This window comes from Acinonyx jubatus, chromosome A2, assembly GCF_027475565.1.
Source record: "Acinonyx jubatus isolate Ajub_Pintada_27869175 chromosome A2, VMU_Ajub_asm_v1.0, whole genome shotgun sequence".
Taxonomy (NCBI): domain Eukaryota; kingdom Metazoa; phylum Chordata; class Mammalia; order Carnivora; family Felidae; genus Acinonyx; species Acinonyx jubatus.
The window spans coordinates 2,069,671-2,080,031 of NC_069383.1; the positions used below are offsets into that span (position 1 = coordinate 2,069,671).

Here is a 10,361-nt window from a genome sequence, read left to right on the forward strand (position 1 = left end):
GAGCGGGAAGGAGAACCGAGCTGGGGACGTGGCCCTCATGAGTCTGCCTTCCCTGAGGAGCACCCACGGGTGTGGGCCACGCTGCCTGCAGCAGAGCCGTGGATGTGTGTTCCTGCCCCTCCCCCGCAGGGCTCCAGAGTCCCAGAGCCGGGGAGGGGGGGCTCCCTGGACGGGTGGACGGGGGCAGGCCTGACGGGGCTGCGTGTTGGCTCAGCTAGAATTAGGACCACCCAGGTGCCCAGTGAAACGTGGATTTCGGACAACAGACAGTGGGATTATGCTTATGAAACATTTGACATTCACGTATACTAAAACGTGATTCGTCGCCAGTATTTCACGCATCCACCTGTCGATTGCTCAGTCTTGCCACCAGGGCCAGAAACGCGGTTCTCATGGACCTGTGCCGTGGCCGGGGCCCTGCCTGTAGCGGCGACTTTCAGGAGATGGCCCCCCCACCGGTTCCCCCAGTTCCACACCTGGATCCCCGCCTCAGTTGGCCTTCCCGCAAGCTGTTGGGAACTGGTTACAGCGCCCGAGAACCGCTGATCCGTCTCCCGTGGGAAGGCAGCTGGGTCGGGATGACCAAGGTGGTGACAGAGATGGGAAGGTATCAGGGACCGGGGGTGTGTGGGCCTCCGTTTTCCGGCCCTTCTGGTGTTCTCCTCAGCTCCAGGCTCAGGGCCACCATGGCTGTGCTCAGAGGGGGTGCAGCTCGGGCCTCTGACCTGACCGGACCCTGTCGAGAATTCCTGAAGACGGAGCGACGGCGGGGGTCGGGGGGGGGGGGTCACCCCCTTCTCAGCCCCGTAAGTTATTAGTGCCGACAGGGAACACAGGGAGCGGGTGGGACCCTCCCCTGCAGACGGGCAGCTGAGGCTGGAGGCTAAAGGGAGCACTGGCTAGTGAGCCTCTCCCTCCTCCCACCCTCCCGGCTCCCCGTCGTCCGGGGCGGGTGTGCGGTTCAGGACTAGTGCTCTGTGACGTAGCCAGGGGCGGGAGGCCGTGTTTGCAAGGTACCTACGGCAACAATGTATCTGTTCAGAACGGCAGGAGGCAGTGGGAGGAGACCAGGTGGCACTGACAGTTCATTTGTGGAAAAAGGATGTGGCCCTCGTTATAAGGCAAAGTGGCCGTATGGCCTGGATCTAGAGGACAAGAGGAATCAGCTGCTCGCAAGTGACCGACTGAGCCAAATGCGAAGAAATCAGGCAGGCCCTGACCTTCATGCTGCGACAGATCCTGACAAGTGACAGGCACGTGGGCAGCCTATCAGGTCCACACGTTTCCTGAACCCCCCCCAGTCGGCAAGGCCCTGAGGACCGGGCGCCTGGCCCACCTTGTCCGATAACTTGAGTCCGGCTCCGCCCTCCGCCTGTGTTGACCGCGGTGGCCTCTGCTCCCGGCTCCGGGAGGTCTGCTAAAGCCCATTCAGGTGCACCGCTGGCAGGTCAGGTGGTCCACGTGCCGAGGGGAGGAGACAGCGTCCTTACCTGGTTTCTGCTTCATTCACGGTTGGAGCTGACGAATTCTACAGGCTCCCTTTGGCCGGGGGTGAAACATTGATTTCCTACCTGCGTGGGCACGTCTGTGACGCCCTCCTTAAGGTCTTACCTGGCAAGCCCTCGGAGTTGTACTTTTCTTCCCGGAACGTTCTTCTTCATATGTTCACGCTGTAGTTAAGGGAGCAGGAGCAGCAGGGAGCTGTTTGCTGTGACTGAAGACGTGCCAGGCAGAGTGGCATTCGGGGCAAGGTGGCAGACACACTGAGGACAAGGGCTGTGGTATTTGGAGTGTCGGTTTTACTTGTTCTAAGAAAACAAGCGTGTTTTATCCGCAATGCCGCGGATTCCGTATTCATTTCCTTGATGGAACGGCAGGGTCCCTGAAACACCATTTCTTCGGATTGTTTGATCCTTAGCTTAGAAAGGTTGGAAATCCACGGGATCTGAACCCCAGACGCGGATCCAGCCAGAAGGTCTGGTGTTGTTTCCCCTGACACATTGATTTGGCCTGGGAAAGGTCGCTGTCCTGGGACACACAGAAAGGTGAGAGGGACTGTGGCCTCAGGAACCTGAGGGCTGGGCATCAGGTGGGGAGCGTGAGACAAGGGCCAGAAACAGCAGGAGTGCAAAGTGTCCAGACAATTCCATGCAGATGCAGGAAGGAGAAAGGATGTAGACATTTGGCTGACTTTGGGAGCAGGGCCGCGGGGACCAGCATAAGGCTGAGGTTTACCCAGGGGCACGCGAGCGTATGCTGTCCTCACGGACTGAGGTTAAAAACACTATTGCCTTGGAGAAGTACTTTCCAGGGAACAGCTATTCTGTCCGTTGGCCTAGTGCATTATTGGCCCCGTTAGCTTCCGAGTGGCAGAAAGCAGGCCCTCCTTGATCCTCGTTACCGATTGACAAAAACGAAAGCAGTCAGAAGGCACCGGGAACTTCAGAAGCTCCGAAACCGTGTGGCACAGGTGGGAATGCGTTCCTCCCGTCTTCTTCCCAGATGATCCCGAGAAGAAAATGGTGATGTTTGGAGCTTCATATCGTATGAGAAGTCAGCCTTACCAACTTCTCGCTTTTGCATTTCAAGGCAAGAGGGCTTCCTTTCTGAAGTCATGGTTTGAGTCACGGGGACGTCTGACTGGCCGTGCGTAGGTGTGGAGCCCGCACGATCCCCCGTCGGTGTCTGTTTCATAGCGAACGCCTCTAAAGCCAGTCCTCTCTGCGCGTGCGTGGTGCGGGGCTGAACACAGTGCGTCGCTTGCCGAGTGTATCTGCACGCGGGGGGAGGGGGCAGGACGTTCGGGCGGAGGCCAGGCAGGTGCCTGTAGTTTACGGCTTCCGGAAGACAGCGTGTCCGCGAAGGCGAGCAACAGGCAGGTTCAAACGCTGCAGCTTTCCTAAAATAAGTTGAAAAGTGACGACCAAGTGCTGTAACACGGCACTGACGTGTTTTGTTTTGTTTTGTTTTTTGAGCAAACTCACCGTGCTTTTTCAGAATGAAGAGAGCTTAATGGTGAACATCCCATTACTGGAGAACGGGTCAGTTCAGGAAATTTTGGGTAAACACTCTTCTACCTTTTGAAAAGGCCTTCGTAATCGCAGTAGTTGGACTGTTGGTGGAGGAGAGCCTGAAACAAAAACGTCATGTTGATTTAGTTGATTCTTGGCACAAGTTTTTGGATTTGATATGTGTATATTTAGGCGATCACCACAAAAAGTCTGCTTAACAAGCATCACCTTACACAGTTACACAGGTTTGTCCTCGTAACGAGGGCGTCTGACATTTTCTGTCTCAGCAGCTTTCGGATACGCGTGGCAGTGCTGTGAGCTGGAGTCCGGGAGACCGTGTATTGAGATGCACGGTTGGGTCGCAGGCAGAGTTGTCTTGTTGGGGACGGTGTTTCCAAGACAACGACCGGTGGTTAAGAGGTATGTGTCGAGAATTAGGGGTAAGGGGCGGGTGCTCCGTGCGCGTGTCCAGCGTGGCACTCTCTGCTCCGAGCCCCGGGCGGTCTGATGTTCGCACGCAGGGAACCCCGGGGAGCGCGTTTGGGGAGCGCGTTTGGGGAGCATGTGAGCAGACACCACGGCAGCCTGCAGCAAGCATCCACCTGTTTCGGGACGTCTTTTTAAAGCGAGTTCAGCTTACCACTCTCCTCTTAGTTTTCCTTTGCTTAATTGCAGGTGATGATTCAAAAAAAAAAGCCTTCACCTGTGCTCGCCCGGCTTTCATCTTTCGCAGACAAAGCAGGCTGGGGCTTGGGCCTCGGTCTGTGGCATGCTTAGGGCCCGGGTATTAAAGGGGCTGGATCACCCTCAGGCTTTTAAGGGTTTTTTTGGGTTAAATTGATGAGCATGTATAATAAATTGAAGCTTTGTTGTTTGGCGGATTTTTTTCTCTATTTGTTATTTTATCAGTTAAGAGAAGGGGGTGGGGGGGGGGCGTTCGTCTCTCCTCCCACGTCTCAGATTTGCCTTGAGATTTGTCATCGACTGGGATGGGCTTGGATATGACTAGCATTTTTGTATGTGTCTGTTTCTCCAAGCTGCCTGGAATCCAAGCACCCGAGTGTCTAGATGGCCGGTGTGTAGAGTCTTGACAGGGTTTGCACAGGGCCCAGGGGACCGGTGTCCCCTGTGTCCCTCCATGGCGAGGGCCTGACCTGTCCCTGCGGGGGACACACCCAGCAGATTCTTCTCTGCTGGAAATTGGGACTTCATTTATGTCAGTCTGTCATTTTCTTCTGTTTATTTGTGTCTTTGGAATTTCGTCTTGTTCAAAGCAGAACTGAATGAATTTAGTGAGCGTGTGAGTTTTTGGGACTGCTTGCCTTTGGGGAGCAGTGTGGCTCAGAAGGGCCAGGCCCACGCAGTGCCCGCACTGGTCAGCCTGTGAGCAGTCAGTTTCAGACGAGCCTGTCTGGGCTACAAACACGCTGTGTAAACACAGGGCACACGGGAACACGCGGCATTCTGCGGAAGGGGCCGTTTAAAGCAGGCTGTTCCGCGTACCCCCGATGCTTCTATGACATGTGTGTGCGAACGTATCGATATGTGCCTTTTGGGGTGGGGGGGCGGGCACTTTTACCAGATACTTTCTTTTTCCTTCTACTAGGGCGCCATGCTCGAGGGGGTGTGGAAAAGCCGCCGAATACACAGGAAGGTTGTGTTGACTTTGTTCTCAGCCTTCACTCTTTTCCTTGGGCCAAGGTGACGGAGCTCTCTGCCCGTACTTGCCGAAGCGCCCAACTCCCCTTGTTTCATTCTTTGTAAATAAAACAGACTTCCCTCTTCCCTGCACCATGGCTCGCTCCTAGTTTCCTCCACGGCTACAATTCAGTCTAATCGTATCTCTTGGAAATAATATGAGAAAGTTATGCTGTTTTACTCCATCAGATTTAATAAGTTTGGATGCTTTCCAAGTACTCGGCATTAATCACACTTAAACCCAGGGCTTGATAGTTCATCCACCCGGAGTATTCATGTCAGAGACATAAAACAATCTGCTTTAATGCCTACAGTTCCCTTTAAATTGAGCACTTGCCTTGTGTTAATAAAACTTGCTTTGTATTGAGGGGCAATACAACGGGCAAAGACTGGGGGTGGGGATTTTTATGTCACGTAAAGCGTTTCATGGCCGAATTTTCCTTTCCTGTTTTAAAGCTTTGCAGAATTACATGGGGAAAAAAAAAAAAAAAAAAGGAACAAGGTAGGCTCAGAATAAGGAGGAATTAGTCAGCTTGGCAGTCTCCAGAGCTTGGTTTCCATCAGAGAGATGACGTGGCCCTGACAATTGGACAACACTCTTGATGTTGCTCCTGTGCTCCATTCTGGGAGTGACGCTGTGACACTGGACGCTGGTGTTTGCCCGTGTTCCAGGAGGAGGGTACGATGCCCGCTGTCCGCGCCACCTGCCACAGTCGCGGGCTGCAGGGATGCACACAGACCAGGCCAACGTTCAGAAGTACTGTCTTCGTCACCAGCATGTGACTGTCCTTTTAAGTGGGAAGTGTCCTGCCTCTTCTCCACCCCCGTGACGATGTGAAGAGAGTGGTTTCTCGAGCATCTTTCTCCTTTTGGGCATGGAAGTCTTCATCTTGTAGCAGAGTTTCTTTAATATTTCATCAGAGTGACGGAAGTTTCCACTTGTTAGTATTTTCTTGAGGATCCCTCCATGGCGTGAGGGGAGGTTTGCTCCGGGGACGAAGGGAGCACAGAGAACATGAACTCTGCCAGAGGGAGGCACTGACTGATCCTGGGGCTGGCTCTCAGGTGGCTTTCCATCCTTAGTCCACAGAGTGTGGTCACTGTGGGTGGCCTGCCAGGCTCTGAGGCAGAAATACCTGTCAGCCAACACATATCCCAAGACCACGTGCTTTGTACTTAACTACCCTAGGAAGCACCCAGATCGTATGGGTACGGACTCTGCTACAAGACATTCTAAACTCCAAGCCACGCAAGGTATGATAAGTAATTGCTGACTGGCGTGTGCCCATGATGACTTCAGTGCAGTTCTGAGAAGGGGTGGACGAGGCTTGGGTGTTGGGTAGCCTCCCAGCAAGTGGTTGGTGTTTAAGGGTGCTGGCCCTTCCTCTGGCCTCACGCACTGAACCCAGCTGGTTCATGCATGACTTGGCCACTAGGGGAGTTTTCTGGAAGCGTATTTTATGTCATCGGATGAAGCCTGCACACGCAAGAAATCTCCATTTCAATCTGAGAATACAGGACACTGCCTGGTCTGAACCAACCAACAAGCAAACGGACGAGTTGGACGACTGTGGTAGAGAAGGGCATCCACTCTGTAGTGACGGCTCAGCCTCAGCAGATGAGACACCGCACAGTTACTTTCTTTTAAAAAAATTTTTTTTTTATTAACGTTTATTTATTTTTGAGACAGACAGAGCATGAACGGGGGAGGGTCAGAGAGAGAGGGAGACACAGAATTGGAAGCAGGCTCCAGGCTCTGAGCCGTCAGCCCAGAGCCCGACGCGGGGCTCGAACTCACGGACCGCGAGATCGTGACCTGAGCCGAAGTCGGACGCTTAACCGACTGAGCCACCCAGGCGCCCCGACAGTTGCTTTCCTCTCTGATCTTTGTCATCCCTGCTGAAAAGGGTCTGTAGAAGATGTGGCTCAGATATATATGGAGTTTAATTGCTTCAAATTATGTGGACATCTAAAATTAACACCAGCCTTGGTATTAATGTTCAGAGTTTGGAATATATTTAATTGGGCTCATCTGTATCTGCTGGTCATAGATAATCTATGTGTGTTTGTAGGTACACAAATCCAGCATTTATTTGGGGTATGTAGGCCATCAGCAAGTTGTAGGGAAGTTTGCTCATACAGTTGGCTGATGAGGCTGATGTTGGGAGACCGGGCTTACCCCTTAGGAAGCTTATAATTCCGTATGATGGTAGTTGTAACCTTTCCTGGAAAATATCTTAATCCCCGTGACATCATACTGTGAAAGAAGCTGTCATATGACTCATTTCTCAAACGTTAATTTAAGAAATCTTTGTCACATGCCTGTTGTGATCCAGGCAGTCCTGTAGATGTCAGGGACAGAGTAGTGAGTGGAGACAGACCAAGTTCCTGCTCTCACGGACCTTGCACTGCCCGGGAGGGGAAGACAGAAGCCAGTAACGTAAAAGGAGTCTGTGCTAGTTAGGGCTGGCAAGTGCTGTGAAGTGTGTGGGGAGCAGGGCACAAGGAGAACCCCCCCATGTGACCCAGGGCCTTTGAACAGAGACCTGATGCAGTGAGTGAGCAAACCTTGGAGGTGGCTGAGGGAAAGAACATTCTAGAAGGAGCCATAAATGCCAAGTCCTTGAAGTAAAGGTGTGCTTGACGTCTTCAGGGAACTTCTGTTGTTCGCCTGCCATACACATTGTCTGCTTAGGTAGGTTTTTAACTTCACCACCGTGTTCAAGTAGCAATAAATTGCTTTCCCAACCAGATTTATGCCAGATTGAGGGCTGAAACCATATCCTAAATGTGCCTTGTGCTTTCGTGATGTTTAGCCTGATGGTGACCCCATAACAAGTGCACAACAAACACATTAAAATTTATGGATCCCGTGATTAAAATGTTAAAATTAACCATAATGTAATGGATCTGTAGTTGATACGGAACATTTTTCAAGGAAAAGAAAAATCTCTTGCTACCTCAACCTTTCTTTCTCAGTTTCCTGTCTGTGGAGATTTTATGCAGGCTCATCAGGCTCAAATTAGTAATTGGGCACTGTCCCAGGAAATGGCCCAATACTGGATATTTGATAACATTTTTTCTTACTATAGAGTGTCCACAAGATCAAGATTCTGTCCTCAGATTCCACAGGTAAGTGGAGTCAAGGGGGCAATTACAGCTTCCCCGTGTAGCACAGTGATGCACAGGAAGTGTTTTGGAAGTTAATTTTGAGTTCACGGTCATCTTTATTGAAGGTACAATTTATGCCGGAGGTGTGATCCGAAATTAATTCCTACAATGAGTGAAGGAAAAGCTCTTCATGTATATTTGGGGACTTTGGGTTTAGAGGAAGCCGGTGCTAAATCACTGGAAAGGGAAAGAATCCTTATGTGAATATCCCAGCCCTGGCTGATGTAGAAACACACTGAACATGTGTGTGTGTGTTTTTCTGTGTTACGTGGTTTTAATGGGGAGAGGAACATTCCGGAGGGCGGTAAGTGCAAAGATCCTGAGGCGCAAGGCTTCTTGCAATGACCAGTGAGAGTCCAGAAGGTCACTGTATTGTATTCCCACAGCACATGCTGTGCAGATCTCTTTGCTGCAGCTGGACTTTGACTGAAGAGGGGACAAAACTGAGTTCCCGGCCTCACACTTGGTGATGTGTTGTGATATCCCGAGAATGGAGGAAACACGGAGGGGGCCGATGGGGCGGGGAGCGGGGGGGGGTAGTACAAGGAAAGGGAAGGGGCGTCTTCTGCTGACTTGGTTCGAGTTTCTCTAACTGTGGCCTCTGAGGCAGGGATTTGAATGCAAGTGGTTTATTTGAGGGGGGCCGTAATAAGCCTCATGAAGGAGGAGGCCAGTAAGTCAAACAGGCTCCATAATTTGCAGGGCCCAGTGCAAGCCGAAAATGCCGAATCCCTTGTTCAAAAGTGATGAAAAAATTCAAGACAATCACAGCAGAGCCTTAGGCCAACCTTAAGGGGGACCTACTAAGTGACGGGCTCTGTGCACCCGTGGGGTGCCCCGTGAAGAAGCGGGGTCCTGTGTGTACCAGGGATTGTGTAGGGATGTGTCCACCGGCATGCATCTGCCAGGGCTTCATCTCACGGGGGACCCTGAGTGCACATACCTCAGGGCGGTCCCCGGAGGCAGGGGTGTTCATTCGCAACTCCCCTGCCCATCGGTGGGGGCTGTCCTGGGGCGCCTTCACCCCCTCATGTTTCTGGCCTGCCCTGTGTATATAGGCTAAGCACTCTGCATGAAGGAGTGTCTTCCGATAGACAGACAGACACACAGATGTGGGAGTAGATCTTGCTTGTGGGTTGTCTGTGACGATCTCCAGGGCAGCTTGTGGCTGGGCATCGAAAGCACCTGCTGTGTAGACGCGGTTTTGCATGGGATGTGCGGGGATGCAGAGACCACGTCCCCGCTCCCCCGGCGGGCGGGACTCAGGCCGTGCTCACGGAGATGGTCCAGCACCGGCGGGCAGCCCAGGACGGGTCTGGGGACGTGCAGCCTGAGGATGGCCTGTCCTTGGAGTCCAGGCTGCCATGGATGGGGCGTGGTGGGGACCGAACTGAAGTGAGGACACTTCTGTATGCAAGCCCAACACTGTGAGAAGGAACCGGACTGTTGCAGTCAGAGTCCCTCAGGCAGTGAGCACTCTTGGGGTGCAGCGAGTGCTCTGGGGCTGTTAAAAGTGCCCCCGAATTTCACTAAACACAGAACCATCACTTGATAGTATTTTAGAGTACGTAGGAAATCTGACACAGTATTCTCATGCATCCACGTTCTTACTCATGAGAATATCTCGGCCTCAGTCTCTTGTGCTTCTTCATGGGAGGAGGGGGGTGGGGAATGTTCTCTCCGGACCCCCCTGGGGTCGAGGAAGAGCTCTGTGTTTGCCATGATTCCCTTTCTGGGGCTCTCAGGAAGACCAGATTCCCAGGCTTCCCTCCTGGCTGGGCTGGAGCCACGTGGCTGAGTTCGGGCAGGTGGGGACTTGAGTGTCAGCCACGTGTCCCTTGCAGCTGAGGCGCGTAAGAGCAGGTGTGTGGCCATCCCCTCTCTCCCTTCCATTCTCCTGAGGGCCTTTCACAGAATTCCTTCTCAGGTGGGATCCTTATGCGGGCCACCGGGTCCTCGATATCTAGACTGTACCGCATCTTTTTATCAGTATCAGAATCCGTACGTGTGCTTTCTATACACAAAACCGTTCAGCAGATGCCCCCTGAGTGCCTCCCGTGTGCCAGGCACTGCTCTGGGCCGTGGACAGACCACCCCAGCTCCCCTGGAACTCACGTTCAGGTGGGGGCAAGCAGCAACGAGCAGACGAACAACAGTGGACAATTAAAGGCAATGAGCAGTGCTTGGAAAGAGAAAAGACGAGTCACTAGAGTTCGGACTGATTTAGAAGACCCTAGGGAGGAGACAACATTTGAATTTAGATCTGAGTGGGGAGCAGGGCAGAGCGAGCCAGGTGCAGGCAGGTGGAAATGGCATTTGCACATCTGAAGGCTGGGATGAGGCCAGCGTGACTTGCGGCGTGGGTGCAAAGAAAGGAGTCCGGATGACCTCGGCCTCTCGAGTTTGAGCCCCTGGGCAGGTTGTGGGGCTGACTGTGGAGATGGGGAATATTGGGGGCAATGTTGAAAGTCAGGGAGTCGG

General features: G+C 52.8%; 1 long non-coding RNA gene across 1 annotated transcript; it reads left to right on the plus strand.

Moving 5' to 3' along the window:
- The first annotated feature begins 1,395 nt into the window (after positions 1-1,395).
- On the plus strand, positions 1,396-8,371 carry LOC113596773 (uncharacterized). The gene is made up of 3 exons (XR_008296524.1): positions 1,396-2,045; positions 3,302-3,431; positions 3,687-8,371. It is a non-coding gene; the product is annotated as an uncharacterized LOC113596773 (long non-coding RNA).
- The last annotated feature ends 1,990 nt before the right edge of the window (positions 8,372-10,361 follow it).